The 19548-nt window shown below is 45.5% G+C and overlaps 1 protein-coding gene across 5 annotated transcripts in view; it reads right to left on the bottom strand.

The window, feature by feature from the left end:
* Nucleotides 1–19548, bottom strand: part of NUGGC (nuclear GTPase, germinal center associated) — a 1337967-nt gene that overhangs the window by 394650 nt on the left and 923769 nt on the right. The gene's annotated exons all lie outside the window — the stretch shown is intronic.

The following is a 19548-nucleotide window of genomic DNA, read 5'->3' as shown; positions in this document are numbered from 1 at the left end:
CAGCGGGCCCTTCCAGCAACAAAGGAGCAACGCTCCAAAGGAGATTCAGATGGAGCGCATTGACCTCTGTAGGAGGGACCCGAGAGATATATCCTACATGTCTCTCCATAGGCGACTCGACTGATCCCAGGTCTCCTGTTCTCCATGTACCGATTCTAGGAGAAGCCGAACTTACCTGTTTGCGTAGCTGTTGCGCTCCAAACTGACAGCGCACACACACCGAGGTTGGAGATCAACCCTGCAACACGCAGGAAGACTGGATTATAATGTACAACGTTTAACTGTATTATGAAAATATTACGCTGGTAAGGCGAGGGACAGCGGTGGTTAGCCAGTCACCCCGCAAATGGATGGGTGGGCGACAGGCACTCTGCCTTGTTGGGGAGTGGATAGTTCAAATTCCACTGGCAGGGGGGCGTTTCATGGGTATGGGGGGGGGGTAGTTAGAGTTTTGCCAGCTAGAATTTTTGTTACGCAGAACATCCCGAAGAATGTGGTTTCGCTGGTCTCAAGGGACACAATATGGTGTTTGTTGCCTAGTCGGTTGGTTGAGTTGGAGGTCAACTCCACTAATGATGCATATGCATTCCATTCTCCCCTGAGGGGCCCTCAGATCTGCATCAATAACATTGCCACATTTGCCCATGTTAGCCTTTCCTAAATCCCACACATGGCGGACTCTCTAGAAAGAACACTATAGATCATGACGTGGAATGTGAATGGTTTAGGTAGTAAAATAGAGGGGTGGTCCTGCGATATCTCAAAAGACACTCACCGGACCTGGTCTTATTGCAGGAAACTCATCTGGTGGGGAATAGCTGTAAAGCTCTTCATAGATGGGGTTATAAACTTGTGTTCATGCTGGGTTCACCTCTGGGTCAAGGGGCACGGGTATTCTTATTTGTAAAAACTTGGCCCTTACACCCACTAAGACTTGGGCCGACCCCCAAGGGAGATTCGCAGTTTTAGAGGCCATCTGGGAAGGCAAACCGTTAAATATAATTTTGGCTTATCTCCCACCAGCGCTGGGTAAACTGGCCTTACAGGATCTGGGTAAGGTGTTGATCGATCTCCCCCAGGGCACTATCATACTAGGGGGCGACTACAATATGACAATGGACAATACGCTTGACAGGCACCCTCAGCGACCCTCCCCCTGCCATAGGACTGGACTGGCTGAATTCGACCACGCAATGGGACTTGTTGACATATGGTGACTATTATACCCTGGCATATCCCATTTTACACACTACTCCAATGTCCATAACAGTATGTCTCGCATTGACTATTTCCTCACTTCTCTTGCAGACATAGGCCACTTTCAACGTCTTAAAGGACTTCCACGGGGTATCTTGGACCATTCCCCGCTCAGTCTCAAGCTTACCTTCCATAGACAAGTCACCCGTGGACCCATAGTCATAAGCCCTTGGCTTCTCAAAATCCCAGACATCAAGGAAGACCTGGCTGAGCACACAGATTACTATTTCACTGAAAATGTAGGATCAGTGGAATCGGCTAACACACTATGAGAGGCGTATAAGGCAGTAATCAAAGGGAGGGCCCTGGCCTTAAAGGTCGGTTTCCTCTGCAATCATAATGAACAGCTGGCTCAGATAGAAAATGAACTGCTTCTTCTTGAATCTGAACACAATACCTCTCCCACCGACGACACAGCCCAGAGACTCATGATTAAACAATTAGAATATAAAGCCCTGGCACGAGAGAAGGCCCAAGCGAGACTGCTTCAGACTCGTCACAGGGTCTACGAGCTTGGTGAAAGAGCCGGCAAGATGCTGGCATGGCTGGATCAGGAGGCTAGATGGTTCCCGCTACTTACAGTGCCAGACGGTAAGCAAATTATAGTCCCCCAGGAAATAGTAGAGACATTCGCAGATCACCTGGAGGCGGTGTATACCTCTAGAACCAACTACACCTCTGAGGACTCTCGTCAGCTCCTAGAGGAGATGAATCTGCCCACGCTCACCGATGCTGACATGGCGGCCCTTGACGTCGAAATCACGGCAGAAGAAATTTGCAAAGCAATATTCGCCATTAATTCTGGGAAAGCAATGGGACCCAATGGAATCTCCATTGAATTCCTTAAGTGTGTGGCACCCAAAATAGCTCGTCACCTAAAGAATATGTTCGATAAGAGTCGAGAAAGGGGTCTTCTGCCCATAGATCAAAGACTGGCCTCAATAGTGGTCCTCTGCAAACCTGGTAAACCAGCAACCGAGTGCGGCTCTTATAGACCTATTTCCCTGATCAGTGCTGAGGCCAAGGTCTTGGCCAAACATCTCGCGACTCGCTTACTCACAGTCCTCCCATCCTTGGTCCATGAAGACCAATCGGACTTTATACCGTGCCGGAACACTGCCCTGAATATTCGCCATGTCCACAATGTTTTGGGGCGACAGCCCTGTCTGCAGGAAGACGCTGTGGTGTTGTCTCTTGACGCCACCATGGCATTTGACTCAATAGAGTGGCCCTATCTATTGGAAGTGTTGGTGAGATTTGGATTTGGCCAGAGATTTCATCAATGGGTGGCTCTGCTGTACACGGATTTGTTGGGACAGGTTAGAGTGAACAATCGCACCTCACGCTTGTTCACATTGCAAAGAGGGACCAGGCAAGGTTGTCCCCTGTCCCCATTATTGTTTGCGTTGACCCTTGAACTGCTGGCCCACTGGATACGGCGTGGTCTATACAAGGACTAAGGTGGAGCGAAGATAAAGAGGACAAAATCTCGCTATATGCGGATGACATCCTTATTTATTTAGTGTCCCGTCGCGCCTCCCTTAACAGCTTGCTTAACATCATTACCAACTTCAGTAAATATGCTGGCTATTCAATTAACTGGCCCAAATCGGTATTATAAGTCCTACATGGCCCCCCACCCCGCCTACCCCACGGTTATACCATAAAACTGGCTTCCGAGGGCTTCAAATACCTGGGTATTTTTATCACGCCCGATCCTAAATTGTTTTACGAACACAATCTTCTAGGTCCTCTTAAACGACTACGAGACAATGTTACACACTGGAGGTCGCTACCCCTTTCCCTCCTGGGCAGAGCGGCCTTATTTAAAATGCTAGTGCTCCCTAGATTTTTATATGTACTTCAAAATTGGCCCTTCCCTATTGCGGACTCCTTTTTTAACACCCTAGAAGGGGAACTCCGTCTCTTGCTCTGGGATGGGAGGGTGCCTCGTATCGCTCTCCAAAAGCTCACAAAGGGGTGGTATGACAGGGGAATTGCTCTTCCAGACCTACGTCTCCATTACTGGGCCTCACAGTTGGTGGCCATTAACCAATGGTTTTACGGATCCCCTGTGAATCCAGCCTTCCACCTAGAACACTGCCAGACGGGTTGGGAGGGTTTTTTGGGCGCGCTTTACAGCAGGGCTCGAAGGAACCGTTACCTAGGCCCGATGGCACAAACTGTAGCCATATGGCACAGAGCAAACAAACGATTGGGGTGGGCGGATAAATTCACAAAAGCCACACCATTGTGGTCCTCTCAAAGGTTTGGATCACTCTGCTTCCACGCGGGATTCGACAAGAGGGACACTATTGGCATCACTACTCTGGGGGATTTGGTCAGCAAGGGGAAACTTCTTACCTTTCGGGACCTGCAACAGAAATATGATCTTGCACAGGGTGAGGTCTTCGGCTATTTACAGATCCGACATGCTATTCTCACGCAAGAGCTGGACCTTCCTTCCCTGACTGACTCCTCCCCCTTAGAGGACAGATTACTTTCTGAGCTGCTTCTGACGAAAGCTATCTCATGCACATATCGTAAACTATGCAATAATTTGACTGACTCCTTTCAGACGCTACGAGAACATTGGCAGTCTGACATAGGATGAAGAGTGGCAGACTGCGCTGATGACCCCCAAGGAGACAGCGATAAATAATCACTTCCACCTGATGCAGTTAAAAATACTTCATAGATTTTATTTGTCCGGAGTCCTCCTGGCCAGAATTGGTAGACGTCCAGATGTATTGTGCCTGAGGGGGGGGACGGGGGGGCGACCAAACTGGTACTTTTTATCACATCTTAGGGGATTGTCCACATATACGGCCCATGTGGAATAGGGCAGCCAAAATAATGACTGACACACTGGGTAAGCACATTTCATTAACGTCGCGGTTAGGGTTCCTGGGAGGCCACAGACCTGACAGACATAGAGCAGCAATGGGTAGCACTGGGATACTTACTAGTGAAACGTGCAATTACGATGCATTGGGGATCCAGCATGAGGCCCTTGACAATCGGGTGGGTGGCGGAAATGGACAGGTGCATGATCTCAGAGAAAGAGGTCTATAAACAAAGAGGCTGCCCCAAAAAATGGGACAAGAAGTGGGGAGGGTGGAACGCCTTTAGAGGCAAACTCTGTAGTTCTGCGACAGAGGATGTGGCGATGGAAAGAACACGGCTCGCTGACCCCTTGACTGGTTAACGCCTATTACATGCTAGCACTAACTGTTTGTATTGTGTACACTTTGAATGTCACTGTGATAATGTATTGACAATAATAAAAATTGTTATATTAAAAAACAAAAAAAAGCTCGGGTACCAGACTCTTCGTGCCACACTTGGTAGATGTGCCGCAAGAAGATGTACCTCATCAAGAATAGCCCAATGCCAGATCTTCTGAGCTGAGATCGACAGCTGTGGAGAGCAAGTCCCTCCCTGTTTTTTAATTTAATAAATAGTGCTCATATTGTCCATCTTCACCAGGACTGTGTTTTAAATGAGTGCCAATTGTACTGCTGGCAGTTGATGTGGTAACGTCTTTCCTCCTGCGTCCAGATATCCTGAACAATCGTGATGTCCACATGTCCTCCCCATCCCATGACTGAGGCATCTGTGACAACAGTCACCTGTGGCTTAGGGTCCAGAAAAGGCATGCCTTGTAACAAATTCTTGTCATTCCAATTTGCAGGTCTGTGTTGAGCTTTGGCCTCTAACCAACACTAGATCCACCCATTGACCAGCAGATATGACCATTGCTTGGCGAGACAGTCACGCAGGGGTCACATCTGGAGTCAAGCATGCTGTACTACTGCTCTGCATGAGGCCAAATACTTCCATTACTGTTCATCGAGTTAGTGCGCAAAACTGAATAAGGCAGCAGCTTTTGAAATTCCAAAATTCACTCTCGGATTTGTCAGGCTTTTTCTGCAAATAAAACTGTCAATACTGACGGCTGTGGGGTGAGATAGGACTTTTTGCCGTTCACTGTGAATCTTAGTCAGTGTGTTAGTGACACTGCTAACTGTGTATGTTGGCTCGTTTCTGGTTCTCGCCCTGAACTGCGCCCTCAGAACAACTTTGCCCCAAATATTTCAGGAGGCTTATTTGGTATTCCAACTCAAGCCCTGGAATATTTTTAGGGAAGTTAAAAATTCCCCAAGTATTTTTAGAAATGGTTGAAAAGTAGTAATTCTGAATGGCAGAAAGTGCTGTCCTGAGAGTGCAGATCAGGGCAAAAAATAGGAATACCTGTGTGCTAAGTATTGCTGTTAGATGCCGCTCTTTATTGACCTTTAATCCAGATGTGGAAACACAGATAGCACAGGGCCAAATACATGCTTCAAGCATTGCTAGACAATTTTTTTTAAATCTCTTGCTGCTTTTGTGACCCCAAAGTGTATCACCTTGAACTGATAGTGTTAGCCACTTATCAGAAATCTTCGGAAGCAAATGATAAGCAAGACGAATGTAAACGTGGAAAAAGATGTCCTTCAGGTCAAGGATTGCCATGTTGTCTCCTGCACTGATTAGATGAATGACATCCAGCAGAGTTGTGTTCCGATAGATGTAGTGGTTTAGAAACCAGAGTTCAAGGATAGGACACAGGGTACAGGCCTTTATGGGGATAAGGAAATAAAGCGAGTACATTCCCAGTCTTGCTTGTGGTGGGATACCGTTTAGATGGCTCCCTTGCTAAGAGCTTATGCTTCATCCCTGAGCAACCACTGGTGCTCTAGACTGACTGCATGCCATCATGGGAGCATGTTTGGTGGCATGAAACTCCAAGCAGTCTCTCTACTGTACCATGGATAGGACCCACCTGACATACGATTTTTCCTCCCAGTGTGGAAGGAACACCCTAATACTTCCTCTGATAGGTTTCCATCCATCTGAGGGCCGAATAAATGTTCCCTGTTGAAGTGGACATTTATGAGATGCTGCTGTACCTCAGGGCAGAACTTGGCTATGCTATGCCACACATGCTTGCACAGGATCACACTTCTATTGACCGGTCAGGAGGTAACTGTCTTGCCCTCCTACACCTGCTCCCTACAACGCTTCCATTAGGCTTCAAAAGATGCTGGACCAGTTGTTCCATCTCCTGATAATGGAATCTATTGTACCTTGAAAGGCGAACCACAACGTTTGAGACTCCATTTGTGTTGCAGCTGCCACACCTCTAATGGCTGGAGGCAAACTGATCTTCAAAGATTGAAGTATGTATCTGCTGGTGCGTTCTTCTTAGCAGTTAAGCAAGAAGGTTGTTCATTCCCGGGATGTACTCCGCTGGGAGGAGGCGTTGGTGAGAATTAGGCCCAGTGCTAAATTGTAAGTCGTAGCATGGACAGTTGTGGTGAGTCGTGCACTCTTATTTGTGGTCTATGCAAATGAGCAATGTGTTAAAGAAACAACGTTGTGAAAAACTTGTAGTGCCACTGAACTGCTTTGAGTTCCAGTGCAGTGATGTGTGACACTGCTGTGAACACCACTGGCTCTGGACTGAGAGGTGGTCCATGTGAGCCCCTCACTCCATGAGGCAGGTGTAACTATGGATGTAAACTTGCAGGAGAGGGATCAAGTCACATGTCCATTAAGAAGCTTTTGTTGTCCCATTTGTGCAATTTGCGCTGCACTCTCTCCTTCAACGCCACTAGACTTTTGGAATGGCCAGTCACTTGTGACCAATGTCTCTCAAGGCACACTTCCATGGGTCACACTTGCAATGTTGCGTTTGGGTCTAGTGCAAGACATCACCATTTACAACAGTTTCATTATCATTCTCACTGTCGGACAATGCAACGTATTGTATGGGGAAGAAGCCTTTGAAATGCCATCAATCTTCTATTGATGGTGTAAGCTTTGCCAGTCACTATATTCAGTATGACTCAAAAACATTTGTGCTTGTTGGAGCAAAGGTGAGATTTTGTTGTCGTTGGCTGTGAACCCCAATGTGTGCAGTATGGAGATGACTAGTTGAATGTGAGTAAGGCATTATGTATGGCTGCTACCCTTCACCCGCCAGTCGTTCAGATATGGAAAGACGGGAATGCCACTGCACCAAAGAGGCACTGTCACAACAACTGAGCATTTGGTACACTGAATTAATAAAGAACTCCACTTCTACAAAACCTCAGGAGCTGGTGGTGAGCTTAGTGAACGAGGACGTGGGAGCAGCCATACTTAAGGTCAAGGGTCCCCAAGTAGACATCAAAGCTGAACAGCAGGATGTTTTAGGATCGTGTTCTTGAAGTGATTGGACTTGATGTCCTTACTAAGCGGTCATGGGTCAAATAGCATCCTGTCTTTCATGGGTATTTGAAAATAAAGCAAAAGATTTCTTGACACGGCTGTGGAGGAACAGGCTCGATAGCACCTGCACTTCTAGCAGCAATTTTAGGTGGTCTTGAATGACACTGCAATGGCAGGGTCGTATACTGGGTGGTCTGAGGTTATAAACTTCCACGAGGGAAAGTATAATCTGATAGGTCTCCTCACAGTTGTTGAGTCGTCGGGGGGAGGGGGGTGGGCTCTGTTTAAGGGCGCCTGTGCTTTAATGTAGCTGTTGCCCCAGGCACCCCTTCTGGAACACTGTTTGGATGTCCCTGAGGAACAAGTTATTTACCGTCGGTAATGCACTTCCTACTAGAGACTATCCAACTGCTGAGTTCTCTCCTTTTGAGCATTTCCCCAGGCGTCAGACAAGATCTGGGAAATCTCAAGCACTACCCAGATAGGTCGCGTTGTGTTGCAGCGTGGTGGCATCACTCAGCTCTAAAGTGATGTGTGTGGCCCCATATAAGCGCCATCCAGGTGCACTGAAATGAGATGCATTCTGTGCTGACCCACCCTCAGAAGCAGAGCCCAAAATTCAGATTGGTCGTGCCCAGTGTGCAAATCTATAATTTGGGATTTTTTAGGTGACAGAATCTATTCACAGAATGGGGATGCAGGTGGAGCGGTGAGGAATCTTTGATTAGATAGAGTACGTGTTACTGAAGGTAAGTAACTTGATCTTCTGATAGAGACATCTAAGCATAGATTCCTTACCTTTTCAATAGAATAGATACGTCCCAGTAGGAGGATCTGTGAATTGTCCCAAACTCAAATATTCTGCAGGACCAGCCAGGCAAATGGCTACAAGTACAAAGTGCATGTTTATGCACCTCTTGAAGGTTTTCAAAACATATAAATAAAAGGCATTGTCATTTATTATGCCAATAGCCCAAACTATCCCTTTACAGACAATATGAGGTGGCTTCGCGCACATTAGCCCCTCAACTCATGCATGATTGAAGCACAGTAGAGTTTGGGTGTGATCAGAAAAGGGGCGCAGCTCATTTCACCCCCAGTCTCAAATCCCCCTGAAAGGGGCTCTAATTGCGTGCATTTCTGTGGGAGACCCAGGACTTTAAAGAAGAGAGGTGAAAAAACAAGGGGGTCTCTTATAGGGATCATGGCCAATGTAATTAATGGTGTGGCTTAAAACACTTAAGCTAGTGTGCCGCCCGACTGGCATTTTGCTGCTTCTATCTATACAGCCAGATATATGATGCAAGCTGCCTAGCAGAAATAGGCAACAGCTATGACTCCTTTGTATATAATATTAAAAATGCTTCAGCTCTTGTGGACGAGGTTGTGGCGTAAGGCTAAAGCTGCCGACATTTAAGCTAAGAGAGCAGGTTTGAGCCTGACATGGGCTCAACAGCCTGTGATTAAAAAAAATAAAAAAAAATGTCATTGTCTAATGTAACTGCTGTTTATGTAAAGCACACCAAGATGTTCGGCCAAGTTTGTGCTGTATAAAAGTATATTTTAAGTAACAAACAGCAGTGAAGGGTGGTACTACTGCAGGTAAGTTTTCTTTTTTTCACAGCGAGGGTGAGGGCAAAAATGGAGAGCCCGAAAGGGACCCATTTCAGCCCCTACTTTTAATAATTAGACCCGGCCACTTAAAAGCCCTGGGGAGACCTGTCCGAAAACCGCATCCCACCGCCTGTGAAAAGCACCTCTGGGCGGACAATGAACAATCAATGTGAATTTCGGGGCACAAGAAAAACGTGCATTACACCAGAGCACTTTCAGTGTAATAAATCAGATAAGACGGCACAGAGGCTGCCCCGTCTGCGCTCCAAATGCATGCAATGACCCTCGCGTTCAGTGATTCCAGAAGCCTTGATTTCAGCACAAACTTCCTCGCACAAGTGGCTTCCTCCTCGACGTGTCACAAGATTACAATCCCAACTCATTCTTTTAGGTCTCGGCTAGGGAGTGCATGCGCAGTTTTGTCGAGAGATGCTGTATACAGTATGGTGAGGGAAGCTCCGCCCACTTTCCGTCTATAATTTTCATTGGCTTCCATCATAAATTTAGCATTCTGATTGTTTTGTAGCTTCTTAGGCCCGCCTCCTGATGGCCATGTCGTCATCATTATTCTTTCGAGGCTATCAGCCCCTTTACTGTAAAAACCGTTTTGTTCCCCTGCCTCTCCCCATTCACTCCCGCAGTCTGTAATTTTTTTGACCACAACCACCCCCTTACCCCCTCCCATTCGTGCCTTCTTTAATACCCGCACTTTCCTTTAAAATGCAATTGGGCTCGCGTAAATACGAGTCCTGTTGCATTTTCAGTGCTTGTTTGCTTTGTGATTGGTTGCTAAATTTGCACTCTTTGTCTCGCATGCGTGTGATGCCTTACATCATACGCATACATGACAAAACAGTGGCGTTATCCAATTCACTGTGGGAGACAGCACAAGCAGTGAAGCGGCAGCAGGCCTGGCCAATCACCGGTCAGCGCTTCTTGTTTCACTCATGCTTCTTTCATCTTCGGACTGACACGTTTATCTAGTAGCATATGCCTGGCTGTTGAATTTGCCATTTTAATACATAAACAAGTAAAAAATAAAATCCATATTTTTCTTTGCACTCAGCTTGCAAAGCTTTCCATAAACATGTGTGTCCCGTCTCCATCGGAACACTTACTATGCACAATAAATTGTTTCTCGGACAATAGATAGTGGAAGTTTTGGTCAGATTGCATATGTTACCTTGTTAATTTGCGGTATATTAGTGCTCCCTTAACGGCTGAGATTTTTAGGGTGAGGGTGAAGCTTTTTCTTATGTTTGTACATGCTCAACTTTCAATCATTTATTTCAATGAGAAATATTAAAATGTATAATACCTCACATTTGGAATGGCTCCGCCCCTTTTTGGACGCTCCGACAGAGCAGATATGGATGCCACCCTTTTCCTCTTCCCCCCCAGGGGGTCTCAACGGGTGTCCCGCAGGGGTCTGCCCTTAGCCCCCTTCTATTTAACATCTATATGACTCCACTGATTTATTTAGCGGAGGAGTTGGGGGCTAAGGGCATATGCGGATGACACCCAGTTGCTCTTCACCTGGAAGAAAGGGGTGAGCTCTGTATCTCAGGCTCAACATTGCCTAGACTCAGTCTTTAACTGGATGGCCGATGCACAGCTAAAATGCAACAAAGGGAAATCGGAGATTCTGCTATTTGGCACGTTCCCTCCGAATTTCCGAGAGCAGCTCTGGCCTCCTGACTACCCATGTCCGACCTCCTCTGGAAAACCGGAAAAAAACCTTGGATCTGGTTCGATGAACGGCTTTCTTTTGAGGGACACATTAAGAAGCTGGTTATTGACTGCTTCGGCCTGCTTAAATCTTTTAGAAGTTTCTTTCCCCTTCTGCCAGCAGCAGCGAGACAAACAATCACATGTGCACTGATTATGTCTCGGCTGGACTATGCCAATGCCCTCTTTTCTGGCATTCCGGGCTATCTATTGAAGAACCTACAGGTGGTCCAGAATACCGCAGCCACACTGCTGTCGGGGCTGTCAGCCAGGGACAGTGTACAGAACCAGCTTCGTCTATATCACTGGTTACCGGTAGCAGCCAGAGTGAGATTTAAGTTATTGATCATGACCCATCGGGCTCTTCATGGATGCGGGCCTCTTTATCTACAGAGGCGGGTGTCCTTTTATGCCCCTGCGCGGGCCCTGCGTTCCACATCTCTATACCTTGCCCAAGTTCCACGCTTTCAGCGACAGAAGATAGGGGTGGCTCCTTCTCAGTGAAGGAAACTACTGCGTGGAATGCTCTTCCTCTGACTTTGCGTACTATTCAGGACCCAGTGGCTTTTAAAAAAAACCTCACAAAGCATCTTATGATCTGAAGTCTAATACGGCACCCCTCTAGATTCGCGCAGGGATACTCTTGAGTAGCTGTGCGCACAATCAATGTATTTAACATAACATAACATTTGACAAACACATTTCTTGGTGGCCCCTGTTTTTTGGTGCCCCCTGTGTATGCATGCGCACACACTGGCTGTGTTTAAGGATAGTGAGGGAGGGGGCGCCCTCCCCACCATGTTTGCTTTTTCCATATTTGGTGGCAGGGCTGCCGTGATGGGATTGTAATGCTCGGTGAGGGAACAACTGTGCCCCTAATGTTAGTTTAATTCATCATCACAGTCTTTAATTTCAAGTAAGCCGTCATGTGCCGCAAATAAACTATAATATAGAATGAGGCTTGGGTAATGGACGCATGTACCAGAGCTTGTTTAATTTGTAGATTTATATAGCGTCGCTTAGCCCCGGTGAGGGAATCCAGGCGCTATACATGGGCACGAGGAGGTTAAGTGAATTGCCCAGACTCACAGGACATTGCGAGATTCGAACCAGGATCCCTGGATCCGGAGTCAGCAGCTCTGGTCGCTGCGCCACACCCCCTCCTTTCAGCTGTACTACCCAAAATAATTCTTTAAAAAGTTGAGGAAAGTGCCCGATCGTAAATGGTGCGAGTGTTATTTCAGGGTTTGGAAAAGCCACTGCGCATAAAATGGAGAATTTGCTGGTACCGATTTTTTTGGGTGGGGGTTACAAACACTTTCTCATTTAAATCGACTGATATTTTTAATATGCACAATGTCTTTCCGGTTCTCTTTCTACAAATATGGTGATATTAACACTGCGCTGACTGGAATGAGTGCTCAGTGAAAAGGCTAGTTTTTTATTATTTAAAAATAAAAAAAAAATAAAAAAACTTCCTCTTAATCTGAAGGTTTTGCTTTTAGCAGCAATGCCAGTATGACACTCCAAGTTACATTCTATCGGCTGCGGTACTCCTTTCTTCAACCACTAGAAGGATGAATAGAGGAGTCGGCCCAGCTGGTCCTCGATTCTGTGCTCTGAGGATTGCACACTGACCTCCGTAGCACGCGCTCAACCCACTGAGCCTTTGTAGGCGACCCGATCTTGTTTGAAATTCGGGTTGCATCGTCTTTATGCTGCTATAACCCATTCTCCAGGAATTATACATTTGTGAAGTGCAGTGTAAAGTAAAGGATAGATTAAATTAACTGCAAATTTGAACCTCTGACAGCTAGTCAGTGATATTACGCAAACCTTTCGCTGATCGACTACGCGGAGAGAATATAGTGTCATATGTAGGAAGCCAAATTGTGATCGTAAATTCTGAAATTCGCTGAATTTCAGCGTTTGCAATCGCAATTTGAGCAGTGTGCTATGTAGCAGACAAAAACCCACTCGCAAAATAAGGAATCGCAAAATTTGCGATTCCCTATTTTGCGAATGCATTTAAGGAATCCCAAATTGTGATTCCTTAAACTCAATGTAGGAAGCACCCAAGTTGTGCGATTTTGGTTTAAGGAATCGCAAATTACCACCAACTTCAGGTTGGTGGTAATTTGCGATTTCTTTGAAAAATTGTAGGAAAGTGGCTCTGTATATACTGTTCCCAAATAGGTACAGTGTGCACAGAGTTCACAGTCCCCAGAGGTTTGGCAGAGGCTAAAGTTAGATATAACCTTACTCTCTAAAGTGGTAGCTTGGTCGAGCAGTAAGGCAGTATCAGAGGACAGTGTAAAGCATTTGTTGCACACACTCAGTCAGCAAATGGTCTCACACACTCAAGAATTGAACTCTAGGCCAATGGTTTGTATATAAAAATATATGGTTGTTTTATTTTAGAAACAACAATAGGTATCAAGATATACTTTCTCAGAATGAGATGTTTTAGTTAAATACTTTGCAATAGGCAATTGACATTTAAATGCAATAGTTACAGTTTGTTGCAATAGGCAACACAATTTCAAACACAATAATACATTAAGCTCAATGGGAATTTCAAGTTAAATGCAATTGATTACTTTTAGGATTACTTTTCTAACTCCAGGACTGAATCCTAGATTCAGTCCGGAGACAGTGCCTCGAAACAGGTGAGTAAATACAACTTAGTTACTGCTGTGATTTTTAAGCAATATTTTGGTATTTTAAAAGTTGACACAGAAACCTTTTCTAATGAAATCACCAATGTTATCCTATGGGAGGACATTCACTTAGCAGGTAAGTGGGGTTATTGTTACTTTTTCTAGCACAGTGTTGGATCCTGGATCCAGCACTAGTGTACCACCTGTAAGCAGTTGAGAGAATGAGTTTAGGTTATACAGACGATTTTTAACGAATATTTGTACGTTTGCAAAATCGACATTTAGAAACTTTTTCAGCAAAAACCAGGCAATGTTAACCTATGGAAGGAAATTGAAGTTGCAGGTAAAGTATGTTCTCATTACTTTTGTAATCCAGTGCTGGGCTCCTAGGCTCAGGACTGGGACATCTATCTAAAACAGGTAAGTAATTATGTTTTCACAGTTGGTACGATTTCTAAAGAATATTTGTAGATTGCAATGGTTTCCTATGGGAGAAAATCGAGTTAGAAGTAAGTATGGTTGTAATTACTTTTCAGGGTCAGCGCTGGGCACCAAGATCCAGCACTGGGATCTCTCCTAATGGCAGGTGAGTATTTTCGATTTTGTTACTCTTGCTTTTAGGTGAATATTTTAAAGTTTAGAAACTCCACACTTAGAAAAATTTTCAAGTGAAACCAGCCAATGTTACCCTATAGAAGAAAAGTAAGTTATCGACTTTTGGGTAAGTACCTGGCTGGCAGAGTTAAGGTGCTGGGCATAGACTCAGGGGTCTCCCAGGGTCAGGTAAGTACAGATGTTACACCCTCAGAGGCACTGGGGCAGCCGGGTGCAGAGTGAGGTAGGCCCAATGTTATCCTATGGGAGGCAGGGGGCCCGTGGTTGGTGGCTGCTGGCTAGCAGGCCACGCGGCTGTGGGAGCTGGGCTCCTGGTCACTTGCTTAGGGCAAATGGGGAAGTAGGTTAGAGTAGAAGTTGCACTGCCAGGGCCACTCAGGCGGCTGGGTGCAGGGTGCTTTTGAGCCGTCGGGCGCTCAATGGATTGCAATGGAGAAGCTCAAGAACGGACAAAGGCTGCAAGCTCGGGCCGAAGATTCTTCAGGTGCGACCACCACTTCGAGAGGTAAGTTGGGTAGTTGGAGAATAGGTAGCTACCCAGGAGTTGGGCACAGGGGGCCACTGGGCACCGGGTGCAGGGGTGCCTTTTGGTGTCAGGAAATCTTACCCTCCGTTGATCGCGGTTGGGGGGTGGGTGCCTGGTTCTGAGGCTGCAGGCGTCGTCAGGAGCATCGAGGTGGGTCCTTGGGTGCCGGATTCGGGGTCACAGTCGCTGGGGGGAAGTCCTTGTGGTCTTTGTCCACGCCAGCAAAGGCCAGTCTTAGCGGGTGCAGTGTGCGCAGGGTTTGAGGTTCCTGGCTGATGCCAGGGGTCAGTTACTAGCTTTGAGCAGTGCCTTTGCTCGTGGGAGTCCCAGATGCTCAGAGTCACAAGGTAGCCAGGGTTTGTGAGGTTGCTCGCCACGGGAGATGCCGGGATTTAGCAGGAGCAGGTTCGAGGTTTGACAGGTCGGTAGGGCTGGGGCCAAAGCAGTTGGTGTCTTCCTCTTGTTAGCAGCTGCACGGCAGGTCTTCTTTCTTCTTGATCTTTGCTGTTTCGGAATCTGGATCTAAGGGAGGAAGGTTCAGGGTGCCCCTAAATACTAAATAAATTTAAGGGTGTTACAGGTAGGTAAAGGGCAGGGACCACTGGGTCCCTGCTCTGGGGTGGGTACACCCCCTATCCTGCCACTCTCCTGTGGGAGGGGGGCAGTGGCCTAGCCCTGATTGGGCAGGGCTCCCCATCTTCAAGATGGCGAGAGCCCGGAAATGTGCTTCACCTCACCTCCCCCACCTGAGGCTGGCACACCCCTGTCCTTCCTTGGGGTTTCCGGCCAGTCTTCCCGCCAGAGTGGGGGTTTAGAACCGGTAGGGGCCAGTTGCTGAGTACAGCAATTGGCCTGGAGAAGCTCACAAAGGCGACATGCCTTTGAAGCTTCCCCTGCCCATCCTTGGGGAGGAGACCTAGCACCTCGCCCAGGATGTGCATTGTTGCAGGCCCAGGAGAGCAGATGGCTCTCTACCCAGGGGTCCAGCAACATGTATGCTGTGTGGCAGCCTAGGCAGCCCCTCAGACCAGATGTGGATTGTAGGTTAGGTTCAGGGGGCATTTCTAAGATGCCCTCTGTCGTCCATTGTACAATAAATCCTGCACTGGCATCAGTGCAGGTTTAATGTGCTGGGAAGTTTGATACCAAACTTCTCAGTCTTCAGTGGAGCCATCATGGTGCTGTAGAGTCCGTGTTGACGATCTCCCAGCACCATATACACTTAAATGGCAGCACTGCACTAACAGTGCCCAGGAATGGACCTGGGTACTGTAGGGCCACAGGGCTCATGCTCCTGTACCCACACCGCTGGCATAGGGCACCCAGGTAGAGGGGTGGCTGATGTATGCCAGGGCAGTGTATGTTGTGGGCATGGCACACAGGGATGTGTTAATGAAATCGTAGCTTGCGCACTACCTCTGGTTTTTGAAATTTTGTGCATCACTCTTTGAATTTTTTGGGTGCTTCCTGGGTGGCGTCTTCCGTCCTTGAGACATCTCAGTAAAGAATGCTTAATTGTGCTTCCAAAGTTGGTCGCATCCCCATGGGCACTATTCCTGATATCCGGACTTAGGAAACTTTCACAACAGAAAATTGATTTCTTTATTTCTACTTCCATTCTCACTTCATTGAAATTCTCTTCATTTCAATTCATTTATGAAGCTTCCTGAATTTATCACCACATATTTGTGGCTCCTATGCATTTTGGGCTACTCGCCCTTCTTCAGGGAGCATCACTACAAAAAATCATAGCACACATACTTTTCGTGAGATATTATGCATTCTGTTATTCCAGTTATATATACTTCAATCAGCAGCCATGGTATAGTCACATTATATTTATATAAACTGTTAAATGCAATATAAATTCATAAACAATCTATTTCACAGTTAATCACCCTGTGGTATACCAGTGAATATTGCTTCTGTCGACCTATAGTGTAATATGGTGCGTGTTACGTTATTGTGGTGATATGTGGATTTGTCAAGAGTATCCGTGTGTTCACTTGTGTCCAAATCCCATGAGCTTAAATGGTTTACTCACGATACTAAGCGTTCAACATGTTGCACTGTCCTAGAATGGAAGTGACAGCGATTAGAATTCTGGGAGTAATCTAAACACGTTATACCAAGCTTATATAATCGCCGAAAAATCAGCGTACTTGTTTTTCTGTAGGCTGTCAGATACCGGCGTCTCCTTCGTAGCGTTTGCGCGTAGTATTAGACCGCCGCATTTCCGTGTTAGGAGAACCCATACTTCTGATTGGTTCTTATACCGAATCATATGTCTGCACGTCATTCGCGGTTGCCAAGGTTTCAGTGAAGCTTGGTAAATGTAAAAAACTGACTGTTCTAATTTCTACTCGCGGTTCAACGAGTTCATGCAAGCTGTAATTACTATTGAAAACGGACTACTCTAGTGTGTAATGTCCTGACCTACTAGGCATAGATGATGGACTATTTATATACGATGGTGGCCATGTATACGTGTTCAAGTGTAGTAAAGCAATACTATTATCTCATGAAATCAAGCAGGACAGTATTTAGATTGTTCAATCAACATATAAAGGTACCAGCAAACAGAACTCAGGAGGACATGAAATGTCCTTTCTACATTAAAGATAACATGCATATTCAATACGATCATTGAGCCCATATGGCTTGTATGATTGCAGCTTCATGATCCAGAAGTTTTCTCGTCGCGAAAGATGTTTATTGTGGTCTCTTCCTTCCAACTTTTGGACGGTTTCCAATATTAAGAATTTTAGTTGCGATATATTGTGCTGTTGTTCCATGAAATGCATAGCAGCCACTGATTTCATGTTCTTTTTTCTTATGTTAGATTTATGTTCATTTATCCGCGTCTTAATTTTTCGCTCAGTCTTTCCCACATAAACTTTGCCACATGGACATTTTAAAAGGTATATGATGTTAGTTGTAGCACATGTGGCAAAGGTGCGTAGTTTGATGTTGTATCCCTTCATCGGGTGTGGTATACGGGTTCCTTTTATGATGTTATTACAATTATTACAGTTCATGCACGGTCTAGTTCCTTTAGCTATTTGTGGAGTAATTAGTTTCTGATTGAGGATTTCTCCAGAATTTTTACTCCTGGTGTATGCGAACATAGGTGGCTGTACGAACATAAATTTGAAATCTGGTTCTAACCCCAACATTGCCCAATGGTGGTTGATTATTCTCTTAAAGCTGCTGCTTAAATTAGAAAATCTTGATACTATCACCATTCTGGTGTTTATTGGTTTAGTAGTATTTTTCAAAAGATCCGTTCTTGAAGTTGAAAGGGAGCACTGTTTAGCCCGCTCTACAATGGGTTCCGGATATCCTCTATCCAGGAATCTTTTTGCCATTTCATCTATTCTTTTTCTCAATTTTTCCGGATCTGATGTTATTCTTTTTACTCTTAACATCTGCGATGTTGGTAGATGCTCTTTTAAAGAAGCTTGGTGAAAGCTGCTATAATGTAGCATGTTATTTTTATCTGTCGTCTTTCGAAATATATCAGTTTCTAATCCTTTGTTGGTTAAAGTGATTTCCACATCTAAGAAAGTAATCCTGCTTTCTGATATTTCCGACGTGAATTGTATTCGGTTATCTATGGTGTTTAATGTCAGCAGTGCCTTCTTTAGATCATTTTGTGTTCCTTTCCATAGGATAAAAATATCGTCAATCTATCACAAAAATAACCTAATGTTATCCTGCCATTCTGGTTTGGATAGTGTGTGGTCTTCCTCAAACTTTTGCATAAAGATATTAGCATATACAGGCGCAGAGCAATTGCCCATGGATGTACCCGTTAATTGAAGATACCAGTCGTCTTTCCATTTAAAATAACTCTGGTTTAGAGTAAAATACATCAACTCCATCAGAAATACTTGCATCGATGGTTCTAACTCGGGGTTTGTTAGAGCTTGTTCTATAGCTTCAATACCTTGAAGATGAGGAATTGACGTGTATAAGTATTTTATATCAGCTGTACACAATCATCTTCTCTTCTTTATTGATCTTGAGACTTTGTAGTTTCAAGATGAAGTCTGTAGTATCCTTCACATATGTTCTCATTTTCTTTACGCTAGGTTTCAAGTATTTGTCCAAGAATTGGCCTACAGGTTCATGTAAATTACCACGTGTAGATACTATCGGTCTAAGTGGTGGATCTTTCAGATTTTTATGGATCTTCGGAACCATATACAGTGTAGGACTTTTAGGATTTGGTTTCAAAAGAAAAGTCTTCGTTTTCTCTCTGATCACTCCTGTATCATACGCTCTTGTGTAATGTAACTGGGTGTCTTGTAAAGGTATCTACTACTCTTGAGTTCAGCTTGCGCTATATGAATTTGCTAAACAAACAGCCAGCAGACCTGGTAGAGCAAGAGCCTATTATATCCGTTCTTGTAGCGCACGCACAGCAATGAGGGCTCTGTACAGTCCAGTACTGCATTTGAAATTGAAAGCGCAATGCTCCATTAATAAAAAAAACACGTTGTGCGTGCAGTGAGATTGGCTCACAAAGAAAAGAAAAAAGTGCTTAGCGGCTAATTAAGACACTGTCTGCCACAGCAAGTAAAAGAGCCAGTCCCGGTGGGCGGGGCCAAAAGTGGACAGGGCGGTAACCAGGAGGGACTAAATAGCTTCCTAGACAATCGTAACACCCAGTTTTGCATAATTGTTGACACAAAATGACGCGCACCGATGCAAAACACGGGCGGAGCAGAAAGCGAGCTTCTGGAATTGTATTGATTCATTGAAGCATGCGCGCTGCTAACGCCGGGCGAGACCTAAAAACAATCGGTAGGAGCAGTGCTCCAGGTCAGTGTCTTCGGGGTGGGCCAGAAAATAATGTCAGGGTACTGTGTTGGTTCCTTTATGTGGCTG

This window comes from Triturus cristatus, chromosome 5_1 (assembly GCF_964204655.1).
Source record: "Triturus cristatus chromosome 5_1, aTriCri1.1, whole genome shotgun sequence".
Classification (NCBI taxonomy): Eukaryota; Metazoa; Chordata; class Amphibia; order Caudata; family Salamandridae; genus Triturus; species Triturus cristatus.
The sequence above is the reverse complement of the archived record's forward strand: the minus strand, read 5'-3'. Positions and strand labels throughout refer to the sequence as shown.